The sequence below is a fragment of the Capra hircus genome, chromosome 15 (genome assembly GCF_001704415.2).
Source record: "Capra hircus breed San Clemente chromosome 15, ASM170441v1, whole genome shotgun sequence".
Lineage (NCBI taxonomy): Eukaryota > Metazoa > Chordata > Mammalia > Artiodactyla > Bovidae > Capra > Capra hircus.
Window position 1 is genome coordinate 20,110,507 of NC_030822.1, and position 15,027 is coordinate 20,125,533.

Consider the following 15,027-nt stretch of genomic DNA (forward strand, 5'->3'; position numbering starts at 1 on the left):
AAGATAGATAGATAAGGCAACTATTATTTGCACACCTATTATTCCAACAAAGAAATTAAGGTTCAGAAGGCTAAGCTGATTTACCAAGTTCACACAGCTGGAACTTGCAAAAGGTGAAACCATAACTCAGATCTCCTGACTGTAGTATTTATTGCATTATTTAACATGCCATCTTGCATGAAAGTGAAGTCAATACTGAAGAAGGGAGGAAAGCGGGGCGGGGGAGGGGTGGTAGTAAAAGGGGGATCTGGGCAGACAGGACAGGAAAGGAGAGGGGAGGAGAGAAGAGGCTGCAACTGAAACCCTGGGGGTGTGAGGCTATCAAAACCATCATGCATTTGTCAGACCTGGATTTGTTCCTCTTATGTCACTCTGAGCCTTAAGAACATTTCTTAATCTCCTTGATCTCCAATTACAAAACAGACATGATGAAACCTACCTTGAAATTATAATTTTTATTATTTAATGAAATCATGTATAATAGCATGGGGCCCTGTACACAGTCATGAAAGTGAAAGTGTTAGTTGCTCAGTTGCGTGCGACTCTTTGCGACCCCGTGTGACCCCATGGATTATGTAGCCCACCAGGCTCCTCTGTCCATGGAATTCTCCAGGCAAGAATACTGGAGTGAGTTGCCATTCCCTTCTCCAGGGGATCTTCCTGACCTAGGGATCAAATCCAGGTCTCTTGCACTGCAGGCAGATTCTTCACCATCTGAGTCACCAGGCAAGGCAGCAGCTCTGCATAAATGTTAACCTTTGGACTTTTACTTAATCCTCATAATCCTCTGAGTTAGATGTTGTATTAGTGAAGGGTAAGCTAGGTCACTCTAACAAATTAACTCTCTAGATGGCTTATAGAATAAAAAGTTTATCTTTTTTTCACATGACCGTTTAAGGTAAGTGTTCTAAGATGATGGGCATGTCTGCTGCAGCCAGTCATTCAGGGACTCAGGCCGATGGCAGTCTAACTCCTTCAATACTTGGCTTCTGAGATCTCTGTTAACATCGCCATTCCAATCACTGGCCAATAGGAAGGGGAATCAGGGAGTAGATGAGGAATGGCCTGGCCTTCAGGTGTCAGCCTAGAAGGCACACACATCTTCCCCTTTTATATTCTATTTCAGAGAACTAAGTCACACAGTCACATCTAATCTCAAAAGAGCTGTTAGGAATACTGTTTGGGTCTCTTGTGTTCTTATACATCTTGCTGGGTGCGTCAAGACTTAAAGGCCCTTGCTGCTTTTTTTCCAGGTCATTTTTCAGGCCTTATTTTAATGCAGACAATAAACTTAAGAAATGAAAAAGTATCTACCCATTCCACACACACAAACGCATACGCTGCTAGCGACAGTGATCATGCTTGCTCATTCCCTGCCATAAAAATGGTGGCTTTCCCAAGCTCAGTGTTCCTCAGTTGTCACACAAACCCACTGGGTGCATAACATTCATCCCGGTCAATCTCAACATCCCCATGAGACCCGGGGGCAAGAGAAACTGATGCAAATATGCTCATGAACTTGCCGTATCATGAGTAGTAAAATCCTTTGTCTCTGACCTAGGAGCCTCATGTCTTCTCTCAGCATCAATTAAGCAGTATCAAGTTAATGTATTCGTTCATAAGAGAGTAAGATCAAATTCCACAGGAAGCAGTTGGTTAGCAAAACTACAGAAGAAAGGCAAAGGGGACTTTGGTGATAAGCTAGCAGTCTCTTCCACAGGTGATCTTATCCCCAGTAGGAAATAGAAACTCAAGAGGTGAAGTAACTTGCCTAAGGTCTGGCAAGCAATAGAGCTGGGATTTTATCACATGTCTGATAAATTCCTTCTACTAAGAATGAGAAGACACAGTCTTTTACTGCAGCCATGCAAATGCCTACAGAGGCCTGTTTGCTTGAAGCTAATAATAACCCTGCGACTGCTGCTGCTAAGTCAACTTCAGTCAAGTCTGACTCTTTGTGACCCCATGGACCATAGCCCGCCAGACTTCTCTGTCCGTGGGATTCTCTAGGCAAGAATACTGGAATGGGTTGCCATGCCCTCCTCCAGTGGACCTTCCTGACCCAGGAATCAAACCTGTATCTCTTATGTCTCCTGCATTGGCAGGCAGGTTCTTTACCACTAGCACCACTTGGAAGCCCTTGTGTCCACCTTAATCCTTCCCCTAACCCTTCCAAGGCTCTGACAGGGGCCCTAGCAATGTGGTCACATGACATTGGATGCTGTACTAAGGAGGCCAAACTTTATCATACAGGTAGTAAGAAGATACAAAGTTCTTAAGCAGGAATACAACACCGTGACTGAAATACGGGAGATGAAATGGATGGAGGGAGACCTTGGAACAGGATACTGTTGTTATGGTGCCTGGCACCACAATAGGTACTCAAGGTATGATGAATGAAAGCTCTGGTTAAAAGTGATAATGGCATGATCCAGTAGAAGGACAGAATGTGTGGGCTTAGTGGCAGATTACCCATTTATGTGACATCCCATGCTTGAGAATGGTACACCACATTATATTCGAGACGGTAGTTACTTCTAGGGGCCAGGAATCAGCTGTGATTAGGGAAGAGATCAAAGGGGCCTCCACTTTATATTTTATATTTTCAGATGGATGATGGGTGATTATTTGCCTTTTGTAAATCTGAAATAGTTTATAATTGTTGCTCAGTAGCGTCCAACTCTTTGCAACCCCATAAACTGCAGCATGCCAGGCTTCCTGGTCCTTCACCATCTCTGGGAGTTTGCAGGTGGGGCTATTTTATAATAAAATTTGTAAAAGAGGGATTTTTCACTGGACCAGCCACAGGGTGGTCCCGTGGCTCCATGCTCCCAGTGTTGGAGGCCTGGGTTCAATCCCTGGTTGAGGAGCTAGATCCCACTTGCCACAACTAAAAAAGATCCCACATGCTGCAATTAGGACCTGGCACAGCCCAATTTTTTAAAAAATTGTGAAAGACATTTCAGAGGCAGAATAGAAAGTTTGAATGTTTTGGAACAACATATGTGTGCAATCCCTTCCAGAGATCTGTGCATATTCAGGAGATAATACATTAATATAAAGGAAAGAATGTTTAATGGAGGAATGTCTATTTTCAGCAACCTGTAGATGGGAAAGATATTTTAGGGCAAAGAAGAGTCTTTGTAGCCTGCCTGCAGTCACTAATGCATGACCCGCCCCGAGTGTTCTTCCCAATGGCATACAAGGCTGGACATGGGGAGCCTCTAGTGGGTAAGACTGTGCCTACCCTCTGGAGGGGATCTTCTTGGCAGGCTGGCTGGTGTTTGCTCTGAGGCTCACTCGAGGATCATGTTAGTAGCAGTCATTTTAATAGTCACACCTCTCACCCCCAAATGCCTGAGTTCTCTCTGTGAATTTTTTTTTTTTAAGTCAAGATGAACGTGCTAATCTTTCTCCTCTCTGTGCTTCACATCAAGCCGTGGTGCCTAGCCTTGCATTATTCATGAAGCTTTACATTAATCAAATGCTTCAAAGTTTCATAAAGTTTCTATTTTGGAGCACACACTCTCTGTAGAGTTGGCACTTAGTGGACAATGGGATCATATTTTGGAGACTCTCCAGCATTCTTAATTCCCATCTGCTTTATTTGCTGCAGCTGTTTTATTTCTTCCCCAGAGACCGAATCTCAGCATTCTGCAGCATGTAGACTATTTTCAAATAAATGCAAGTACCAGGGAGTGCTTTCTGGGTCGAATGAATGTAAACAATGTTGAAAAAATTACACTTGATTTATGTTCTCTGCCTAATGGTATCCTGTGATGTCCAAGTGTATGGCATTTTGGGGGGAGTGGGCTTCCCAGGTGGTGCTACCTGGGAATCCACCTGCCAAAGCAGGAGACCTCGATCCCTGGGTTGGGAAGATTCCCTGGAGTAGGAAATGGCAACCCACTCCAATATTCTTGCCTGGAAAACTCCATGAACAGAGGAGCCTGACAGGCTACAGTCCATGGGGTCAAAGAGTTGGACGTGACTGAGCCATTGCCGGAGAAGGCAGTGGCACCCCACTGCAGCACTCCTGCCTGGAAAATCCTATGGACGGAGGAGCCTGGTAGGCTGCAGTCCATGGGTCGCTAAGAGTCAGACATGACTGAGTGACTTTACTTTCACCTTTCGCTTTCGTGCATTGGGGAAGGAAATGGCAACCCACTCCAGTGTTCTTGCCTGGAGAATCCCAGGGGCGGGGGAGCCTGGTGGGCTGCCGTCTATGGGGTCACACAGAGTCAGACACGACTGAAGTGACTTAGCAGCAGCAGCAGCAGAGCACTCATGCACTATTACTCCAGTACCCATTTTCTGTTTTTTCTTTAAAAATCAACCCCTAACTTGTAGTTTAGCCGAGTAAAATAAAGACCATTTTTTCGAGGCCCATAGCACTCCCCTGCGGTGGCTGTGTGCCCATGTTCTGCCAACTCAGTGCAACAGGAGTCTTGCCCATGATTTTCAGAGTTGGAGTGCCTCCACCCCATTTCCTCTCTGCCTTCCTACTCCCTGGAATGTTCTGTCACAGCTGGAACTTAGACTATAAGGCAGAATCAATGTACCGAGGATAGTAAAGCAAGATAGATGTCATTGAAAACCCTAACCTTCAGAATGGTTTACCCTCCCTGGACTTCCTAAAAGTGAGAAAGTGACCCTTGGGTATTCTGGGGGAGGGTAGGGGCTGAGAGGTAGGGAAGAATTGTGATACCCAGGCTGAGCTAATCCTTACCAATTCACTCGTTAAAAAGACAAGGTCTTCTGAAAGCTTTGTAAGAAGCGCTTTAAATTAATATTTTACTTGTTTATATTGAAGGTCATAGCTGGAAAGGAATACATTAAGTTGCCATGTCCTAGAAGCATAAAGAACTTCCTGTGAGATATCAGACCAACTTCCTCCATGTCTCCTTTAGCTGATACCCACATCACTAGCATTAATGCACACAGTCACCCAGGGGTGTTACCTACCGTACTTGAAGGAAACAGGACCTGATCCAGCAAAGTAAGAATAATGATGCCTCCAACATGGAAAGTGGAAAGAAAGTGGAGTTGCTCAGTCGTGTCCGACTCTTTGCGACCCCATGGACTGTAGCCTACCAGGCTCCTCTGTCCATGGGATTTTCCAGGCAATAGTACTGGAGTAGGGTGCCATTGCCTTCTCCAGGAGATCTTCCCGACCCAGGGACTGAACCCAGGTCTCCTGCATTGTAGACAGACGCTTTACTGTCTGAGCCACCAGTGACTGAATTACAAATGATTGAATAATCCTGGATTACTGGTGCTTTTTCCTTTGGGCTTCCCTGGTGGCTCAGATGATAAAGAACCTGCCTGCAATACAAGAGACCTGGGTTTGATCCCTGGGTTGGGAAGATCCTCTGGAGAAGGGAATGGCAACCCACACCAGTATTATTACCTGGAGAATTCCGCAGACAGAGGAGCCTGGCACACTACAGTCTACAGGGTCACAAGGAGCTGGACACGACTGAGCAAATAACACACACTTATTCTGGTGTTTTTCTTATTATAAAAGCACAAAAATGAAAATCAACAATAGTTCCACCATCAAGTTATCATTTTGATCTCAGATGATAAAGCGTCTGCCTGCAATTTGGGAGACCCAGGTTTGATCCCTGGTCAGGAAGATCCCCTGGAGTAGGAAATGGCAACCCACTCCAGTACTCTTGCCTGGAAAATCCCATGGACGGAGAAGCCTGGTAGGCTACAGTCCATGGGGTCGCAAAGAGTTGGACACGACTGAGTGACTTCACTTTCTTTCTTTATAGATGTTTATCTTTTCATAAATGCTGCTGTAAGATATATATTCTTCGTAGCTTCCCTTTACATCTTTTTATATAGTGGACATCTTCACAAGTCATTATGAATTCTTTTAATAACATTTTTAATCACTTGTGCTCAAGAGTATCATATGCATTCTAATGTATAGTCTTAGATACATTTTCCTTCCTTCCTTTCTTCCCATTATAAATAACAATGGGATGAGCATCCCTGTAAATAAATATTTGCACACATCCTGATTTTTTGCTAGGGTAAATTCCTAGAGTTGAAATCCAGGAGGATATAGCCACAGTCTCTACTTCTCTACTACCCTCTTTTGAAGACCCATTTTTATGTCACTGTCTCATCTGGTTTCCAGAACAATAACCCATTGTCTGATTCATGTTAAATAATAAGAGAACATGAACATTTCTTGTTCTGAAATATTCATAGGTTTTTGTTTTCATCTTCTACCATTGCAAGCAGTTAAAAACACAGCCTGGAGAAGTGGCATTTTTCTTTCAGAAAGTGAATTGGTAATTTATTCAAATGAGTCTGGGTAGTTGTTTTAAATTATTACCTTATACAAACCTCTAATGAAATGAAGTCAGTTTACATCTTTAAATAACCTTTAATATTTGTACAAATAAATACCTCCATTTGACGATAATGGAAATTGTCAGAAATGTTCATTTTCTCACAGTTTAGCTCACTCCCAAAGGCTGTCAGACAGCCAACTGATGTGATGCAGAGCATCACTCGCTGTTTCAGCCGAAGACAGTGTTTCAAAGGTAAGGGAAAGGAGGTGCAGACGCTAATGAAGCTTTATTACAGCACATAGAATTAGGATTGTGACAAGAGACGATGGGGCCAATGACATATCGTTAGAGTGTTCAAGCTTGTGAAGTCTCTAGCTGAATCTCAGGGACCAAGATATTGCAAAGGGTAGACTGATGAATTCCACAGGATGGAAACAGACCAGGTCTCAGGATTACTAGCTTAGTAAAAAGCAAAACCAAAAAATCCAGGAAGCAAAAATAAATACAATCCAAGCCAATCCACGATTTGTAAAATAAGCAGGGTGCAGGGTTGCAAAATATCTGAAGGATATTCAAATCCAAAGGATGAAGTTACTGTGTTTGAATATGTTTGTTAAAATGCAGTAGTGAAGGCTGGCTCCAGTGGATCCAATACTGTCTTATCAGGGTTTTGTAATTGTTTTGTATGAGAGGAGGAAGGGAGGTGAAGAGGAGAGAGTAGAAAAGGAGAAGAGGGACCATCTTCATCCAAAATGAAGCCCAGAAATGTCAGTCTTGATGAGATGTCTACTTCAGAATAGCCCTTAGCATTTATCTTTCATTCATTTGCTCATTCGACATGTATTTATTGTCTACTAAGTGCCGGGCTTCCCTGGTGGCTCAGACAGTAAAGAATCTGCGTGCAGTGTAACAGACCTGGGTTTGATCCCTGGGTTGGGAAGATTCCCTGGAAAAGGGAATGGCAGCCCACTCCACTGTTCTTGCCTGGGAAATCCCATGGACAGAGGAGCCTAGTGGGCTATGGTCCGTGGGGTCACAGTCTGACTTGACTGAGTGACTAACACTTTCAGATTTTCTTTCAGGTGCCAGGCACTGCTCCACTCAGCAAAGCTGTTACAGTGATGAATAAGACATGCGAGGCCCCTGTTTCCGCAATTTGCGTTCTTCTGCGGGTTAGAGAAATAACAAGCCAATAGGAAAAGATATCAGCTAGCACTGCATACTATGCTAAGAATTTTAAGAGAGTGAGCTGATGGAGGGCTTCGGAGGCTATTTCATCTATGGTATGAGGCAATTTTAAAACAAGTCCACAAATTCGTTGACACCCCTCCCATTATGAGGGGGCTTCTAGGTCTCTTCCCCTTGTACCTTGGTGTCTTCTGTGTTGGCCTGGAAGGATGAAGGGTACAGGAGGGGAACTCCACGCAGCTTCTGTTGGGTTTTCTCGGAATACTTGCCCTGGGCATCTTCGGCTGAATGTAAGAAGTCAAGCTGCCACGAGGCCACCACGTGGAGAGAATCCACAGAGGGACCACACAGAGAAGGAGCAGCCAGCAATGCTGGCTCCTGGCTTGTTGAGTCTTTCAGCCCCGCACCAGAGGCAGAAGGAGAATGCTTTCAAGGTGCCCATTGGACACTGACCATCTGAGAGACCAGTGTGAGAACCACCAAGCCAAGTCCCCAGCCCCTCAGATCCTAAGCCAAATAAACGATTATATTACTGTTTTAAGCCACTCTTTGGGGGTGGTCTGTTATGCGGTCTAGAAGGCTCCTTTGGGGAGGTGACATTTGAGCTGAAGACCTGTGTTATGGAAGAGCCAGGGGAAGAAGAAGAATGTTTAGTACAAAGATTCTAAGGCAGAGATGGATTCAACAACTCAAGGGAAGAAAGCCATTAGGGACTTCCCTGGTGGTCCAGTGGCTAAGCCTCTGTACTCCCATGCTGGAGGCCTGGGTTCAATCCCTGGTTCGGAAACTAGATCTGACATCCACAGCTAAGGATCCCACATGCCAAAACTAAAACTCAGTGCAGCCAAATAAATAAATACTTAGAAAATAAAGATATAGGGAATTTGGGATGTACGCACTGCTGTATTTAAAATGGATAACCAACAAGGACATACAGTATGTCCTTGGAAGGACATGGAACTCTGTTCAATGTTATGTGGCAGCCTGGATAGGAGGTGATTTGAGGGGAGAACGCACACATGAGTATGTTTGGCTGAGTCCCTTTACTGTTCACTGTTGATCTGAAACAATCACAACATTGTTAACTGGCTATACCCCAATACAAAATAAAGTTTTACAAAATAAAAAATATTAGCCACCATTAAGATTATTGGCTGCCTTCTGGTGCCAGGTTCTTGCCTCAGAATTGAGCTGTATGAATAGTTTTCTGACCTTAAAGGAACTTTGCAGGATGGTGCAGACTCACCCAAATAATGTAGAATGATGTGGAGTGTGGCTATAGTCACCTTCCAAGTTCAGTGGAGACACTGGGATAGCTTCAACCCATTTCCTATCCTGTTCCAGTGGCATAGGCAAGGTTGGTGTTAAAGAAACTTGCCCAAGCCTTAACTCATGCCACTGACATTCAGGGGGAAAAGAAAGTGGATGTTCAGGTTCTGCACTTTTCCCTAAAAACTAGAGGAGTTAGCTCCTTCTTGTTAAAAAATAAATAATTCCTTAGATTAAGGAGTTTGGGCATTAAAAAGTTGTGAACAATACTATGTGGATAGATGTTTCAAAAGACTACAGACATGCCTGTGAATGTCTTTGAACTGTCAAATCACCTGGTCTTTGAAAGTCATTTTGCTATCTTTGCCTTCTATAACTAATCGTCTAACTTGCGGTTGATGTATAATAACACAATAGGCAAATATTGAAGGACATTGTCAGAAAGTCGAGAGAAGCAGTCTGAATCTATATTTTGTGGCAGTTAGAAATTCCCTCAAACTTGTAGACAAAGGAGTCTCTGATAAAGGTACATGGAAGACCTGCCCCAGTCCAACCAGGGCCAAGTTGCAGAGATGGAAGATAGGAAATCATTCACTATTTTATTTAAACACCCAGAGAAAGTCAAGACAGGAGTAAAGAGCTATAGCAACACCCTCCTAGCAAACAGGAGAGCGCACAGTGTGTCTCCGGGACCTCGGACCCCTTTGCATGTGCAAACTGTGGACTCCTTGTGCCGTCCCCAAATATCAAGGCTCTTTGGACGCAAGTGACATGAAAGGGAAAGTGTTTGTTGCTTAGTGGTGTCCGATGCTTTGTAACCCCAGGGATTCTTTAGCCTGCCAGGCTTCTCTGTCCATGGGATTCTCCAGTCAATAATACTGGAGTGAGTTGCCATTCCCTTCTTCGGGGGATCTTACTGACCCAGGGATTGAATCTGTGTCTCTCACATCGTGGGCAGATTCTTTACCGTCTGAGACACTGTGGTTTGGGATTGGCTTAAGCAAAGAAGTGAACGGCATTAGTTCACAGAGCCAACCTGTGAAAGAAGTAGAGTGGATCTGAGCTCGGGGAAGCCCAGATCCAGGACCTCTACCGCCCAGAGCATTAGCTGTCTTTGCTTTTTTGTTTCTTTCGAAACGCTGCCTTTACTCTCCAGACCAGATTCTCCAAATGACAGGACACGTGACCTTGGGCTCCTCCAGGCTAACATTCTGACAGCTTGCTACCAAGGATAAAAAGCTGTTTCTTCCCAGCTTATGTCTGAGAAAAATTCCCACAAATTCACTCTCATAGGCCTCGAGTCACTTGGCCACTTCTTCTGGTGAATCACTACATCACTAGAAGGGTTTACACAGGTAAGAGATGTTGGGCAGATGAAGATCTTAGCATCATCTTCCCAAAGAAAAAGCATTAGGTGTTGTCTGAGATAGCCGATCTGGTATCTCCCTGGTACCTCTCTCCCCTGCCCTAGACAGAAGACTTAGGACTTACCGGCTAGTGACACAGGAAAGGCGCAGCGCTACCATTCAGCTCACTCGGGGTATGGCTTTCTCCTTGTAAAACACTTATATGTCAAGAACGCAGATTTCACAGAAACATTGGCTTCTCAGATGAAAGAGATGCCTTAGCCCAACATCACTATTTTAGGGTATAAGACATTCACACATAAGAATTCAGAAATTTGGGGGAAGGTGTAGGGGAAACACACAGGGAGCAGCTGTCATGCTTAGTTGGTTCTGCTGAGAAAAATGAGTGGAGAGAATCATCATTAGGACCCTCGCTGGAGGTCATGTTGGGCTCCCCGGGTGGCTCAGTGGTAAAGAATCTCCCTGCCAATGCAGGAGACCTGGGTTCCATCCCTGGGTCAGGAAGATCCCATGGAGAAGGGCAGGGCAACCCACTCCAGTATTCTCACCTGAAAAATCCCTCTGACAGAGGAGGACCCTGGTGGGCTACAGTCCATAGGGTCACAAAGAGTCAGACGTGATTGGAGGATGAGCAAGCAACAACTGGAGGTCATGCTCTGCTGTTTTCCCCCTCAGTGGTCCTTGAACTTTTTCAAGATTTTTTTTCCTCAGAATTGGGGTTGTGTTCAGAGACATCCCAATGTTAACAATGGGTTGAAGCAGCCTAATTATAGTATCTGTAGTGTTTTTGGTTCACTTGCTACCCCCCACCTCTTCCTGCCCCCTCAGCAGCAGCACCCACCGCACGAATGCACATCCTCACATATGCATCTTTGAGCAGCCACAAGCCCCAGTTTTTCGCTATGTTAATGCAGATAAAGGAAGGTGGTAGGAAACATGTAGAAACCAGCAAGGCAGCAATGTTTAAATTGGAAAGACAGAAAACTACAGCTCAGAGGAAGAGAATAGATAAGGAAGAGCGAATAGAATACAGTAGACTAGAATAGAATAGTTACTGTGAAGGGGACGAAAGAGCCTCCTTGAGCTGTGAGTTTTAGGCAGTCTTTGGGGAAGCTTAACAGTGAGGGCTTCCCAGGTGGTGCTAGTGGTAAAGAACCTGCCTGTTAATGCAGGAGATGCAAGTGACACAGGTTTGATCCCTGGGTCAGGAAGATCCCCTAGAGGAGGGCATGGCAACCTACTCCAGTATTCTTACCTGGAGAATCCCATGGACTGGGATGCCTGGTGGGCTATAGTCCATAGGGTCGCAAAGAGTAATCACACGCACTCAAGAGTGAGGGAAGGAAAAACTTTGGAGGGTTCTGCTGTATAGCTAAGAGATAGAATGAAAGAGGAAGGAAGTTAGAGAAAAGCAATCTCAAGACATTGTATTGTGTATTTTTAATGTAATCCCTCTCATTCCTAGATATATACTCAAGAGGATTGAGAACATATGTTCATATAAAATCTTGCACACAAATGTTCCTAGTAGTATCTATAACAGCCCAAATGTAGAAACAACCCAATGTTCATCAACTGATGAATGGACTAAGAGTGGTATGTCCATACAGTGGTATGCTACTCAGCCCTAAAAAGAAATGAAGAGTTGATACATGCTAAAGCATGGATGTACTTGAGAGCATTATGCTATATGAAACCATTATAAAAGAGCACATATTATATGGTTACACTTATATGAAATGTCCAGCATAGGCAAATCCTTAGAGATAGAAAGTAAATTTGTAGATTGCCTGGGATGAGGGATCCAACCAATCCATCCTAAAGGAAATCAGTCCTGAATATTCATTGGAAGGACTGATGGTGAAGCTGAAACTCCAATACTTTGGCCACCTGTGCAAAGAGCTGACTCATTTGAAAAGACGCTGATGCTGGGAAAGATTGAAGGCAGGAGAAGGGGACAACAGAGGATGAGATGGTTGGATGAAATTGCCAACTCAATGCACATGAGTTTGAGTAAACTCCGGGAGTTGGTGATAGACAGGGAGGCTTGGTGTGCTGCAGTCCGTGGGGTCACAAAGAGTCAGACATGCCTGAGTGACTGAACTGAACTGAACTGGAATGAGGGGAGCAGCAAGATTATTGCTAAGGGGTAAAAAGTTTCTTTTTAGGGGGTGAAAATATTCTAAAATGGATTATTGTGATGGTTGACTAATTCTGCGAATATACTAAAAGTGATTGGCTTTTAAGTGGGTGAACTGGTCTGTGAGTAATACCTCAATAAAGCTGTCACAACAATGACAACCACACACACACACACACACCAGACTGACACGTCGGGCGAAAAGTTCAGAATCAGTGTAGCTGTCTAATTACAGCATGTTTGAGTGAGCAAACGATCTTGAAGTTGTAGGATCTGCACAGAAATGATTTATATGTGTGAAGCTTGGCTTGTAACTTGCAGTGGTTGTGGTTGCTGCTATAAAGCCACAATGTGACGACCCAAAGTGAGGTGCCTACTAAAACAACATAAAACAAACAAACAGAAAAACCAGTAGCTCCCATGTCCAGGAATGGGCTTCCCTTGCCTCTTTTTATATCTCCCATTCCATCATGGGTGATGTTTTACAATAACCAGTCATTTCATAAAATGTAGGGCAATGTTTTTTTAAAACCACCTGCCTCATTGCTGGTGGTGGTGATGATAGTGGGGAGGGCTTTTGAGCTGTTTCCTCTGCCCAGATTCAAAGCAAATCATCTGGGGCACTTTTGGATTCCACCCGAGATAGAATCAGGTTTTTAGACCAAAATGTGAGGCTGCCACATAAAGCAATCATAGCAAGAATGAAATGAGTCTGTCTCTGTTGTTCATTTGCTGTGCTAACAAATGTAGTGTTCAGCATCCGAATGAAAATCTTGAATGTGTATTAGACATTGTTACTTCCTCCACCAACTTTCTGACTAAGTGATATTAATAATCAATAGATTGGCTGCTGCAGCTGCTGCTGCTAAGTCATTTCAATTGTATCTGACTCTGTGCTACCCCATAGACGGCAGCCCACCAGGCTCCCCCATCCCTGGGATTCTCCAGGAAAGAACACTGGAGTGGGTTGCCATTTCCTTCTCCAATGCATGAAAGTGAAAAGGGAAAGTGAAGTCCCTCAGTCGTGTCTGACTCTTCCAGACCCCATGGACTGCAGCCTACCAGGCTCCCCCATCCATGGAATGTTCCAGGCAAGAGTACTGGAGTGGGTTGCCATTGCCTTCTCCTAATAGGGTACAAATGAGAGCTTTAATTGTATTAAGCACCGAAAAGAAGAAATAATTTATTTTCTCATTTTAAAAGGTCAGAATTTCTCCTTTAGATTTGTAATCTCCTCACTTGTTAAGAGGAAAAGTGTTAGTGTTAATTGCTAAAGTGAAACATAAGCAAAACTTATAGTTGTATATATATGTATGATAGTAATCTGCTGCTTAAATGAATTTACTATTTCTAGTCCCTGAAAAGAGGCGCTGACTGGAGAGAATATCAGTTCAGTTGCTCAGTCACATCCGACTCTTTGCAACCCCACAGACTGCAGCACGCCAGGTCTCCCTGTCCATCACCAACTCTCGGAGTTTACCCAAACTCATGTCCATTGAGTCAGTAATGCCATACAACCGTCTCATCTTCTGCCGCCCCCTTCTCCTCCCACCCTCAATCTTTCCCAGCATCAGGGTTAGAATATAGATGTTGCCTAAATGTTGTGTGAACCTTGACAGGTTGCTTAAACTCTTGAGGTTTAGTTTCCTTAGCTCTCAAATAAAGATCATTATTTTTGAGCTGTGTATACACAAACACACACACATATAATTGTATAATTTTCCAATCCAAAGGCCCAGCTACCTATTCAGTTCAGTTCAGTTCAGTTCAGTTGCTCAGTCGCTCACTCGTGTCCGACTCTTTGCAACCCCATGAATCGCAGCACACCAGGCCTCCCTGTCCATCACCAGCTCCCGGAGTTCACTCAGATTCACGTCCATTGAGTCAGTGATGCCATCCAGCCATCTCATCCTCGGTCGTCCCCTTCTTCTTCTGCCCCCAATTCCTCCCAGCATCAAAGTCTTTTCCAATGAGTCAACTCTTCGCATAAGGTGGCCAAAGTACTGGCCACCTTTAGCATCATTCCTTCCAAAGAAATCCCAGGGTTGATCCCCTTCAGAACGGACTGGTTGGATCTCCTTGCAGTCCAAGGGACTCTCAAGAGTCTTCTCCAACACCACAGTTCAAAAGCATCAATTCTTTGGTGCTCAGCCTTCTTCACAGTCGAACTCTCACATCCATACATGACCACTGGAAAAACCATAACCTTGACTAGATGGACCTTAGTCGGCAAAGTAATGTCTCTGCTTTTGAATATGCTATCTAGGTTGGTCATAACTTTTCTTCCAAGGAGTAAGCGTCTTTTAATTTCATGGCTGCAGTCACCATCTGCAGTGATTTTGGAGCCCCCCAAAATAAAGTCTGACACTGTTTCCACTGTTTCCCCATCTACTTCCCATGAAGTGATGGGACCAGATGCCAAGATCTTCGTTTTCTGAATGTTGAGCTTTAAGCCAACTTTGTCACTCTCCTCTTTCACTTTCATCAAGAGGCTTTTTAGTTCCTCTTCACTTTCTGCCATAAGGGTGATGTCATCTGCATATCTGAGGTTACTGATATTTCTCCTGGCAATCTTGATTCCAGCTTGTGCTTCTTCCAGTCCAGCGTTTCTCATGATGTACTCTGCATATAAGTTAAATAAGCAGGGTAACAATACGCAGCCTTGACGTACTCCTTTTCCAATTTGGAACCAGTCTGTTGTTCCATGTCCAGTTCTAACTGTTGCTTCCTGACCTGCATACAGATTTCTCAA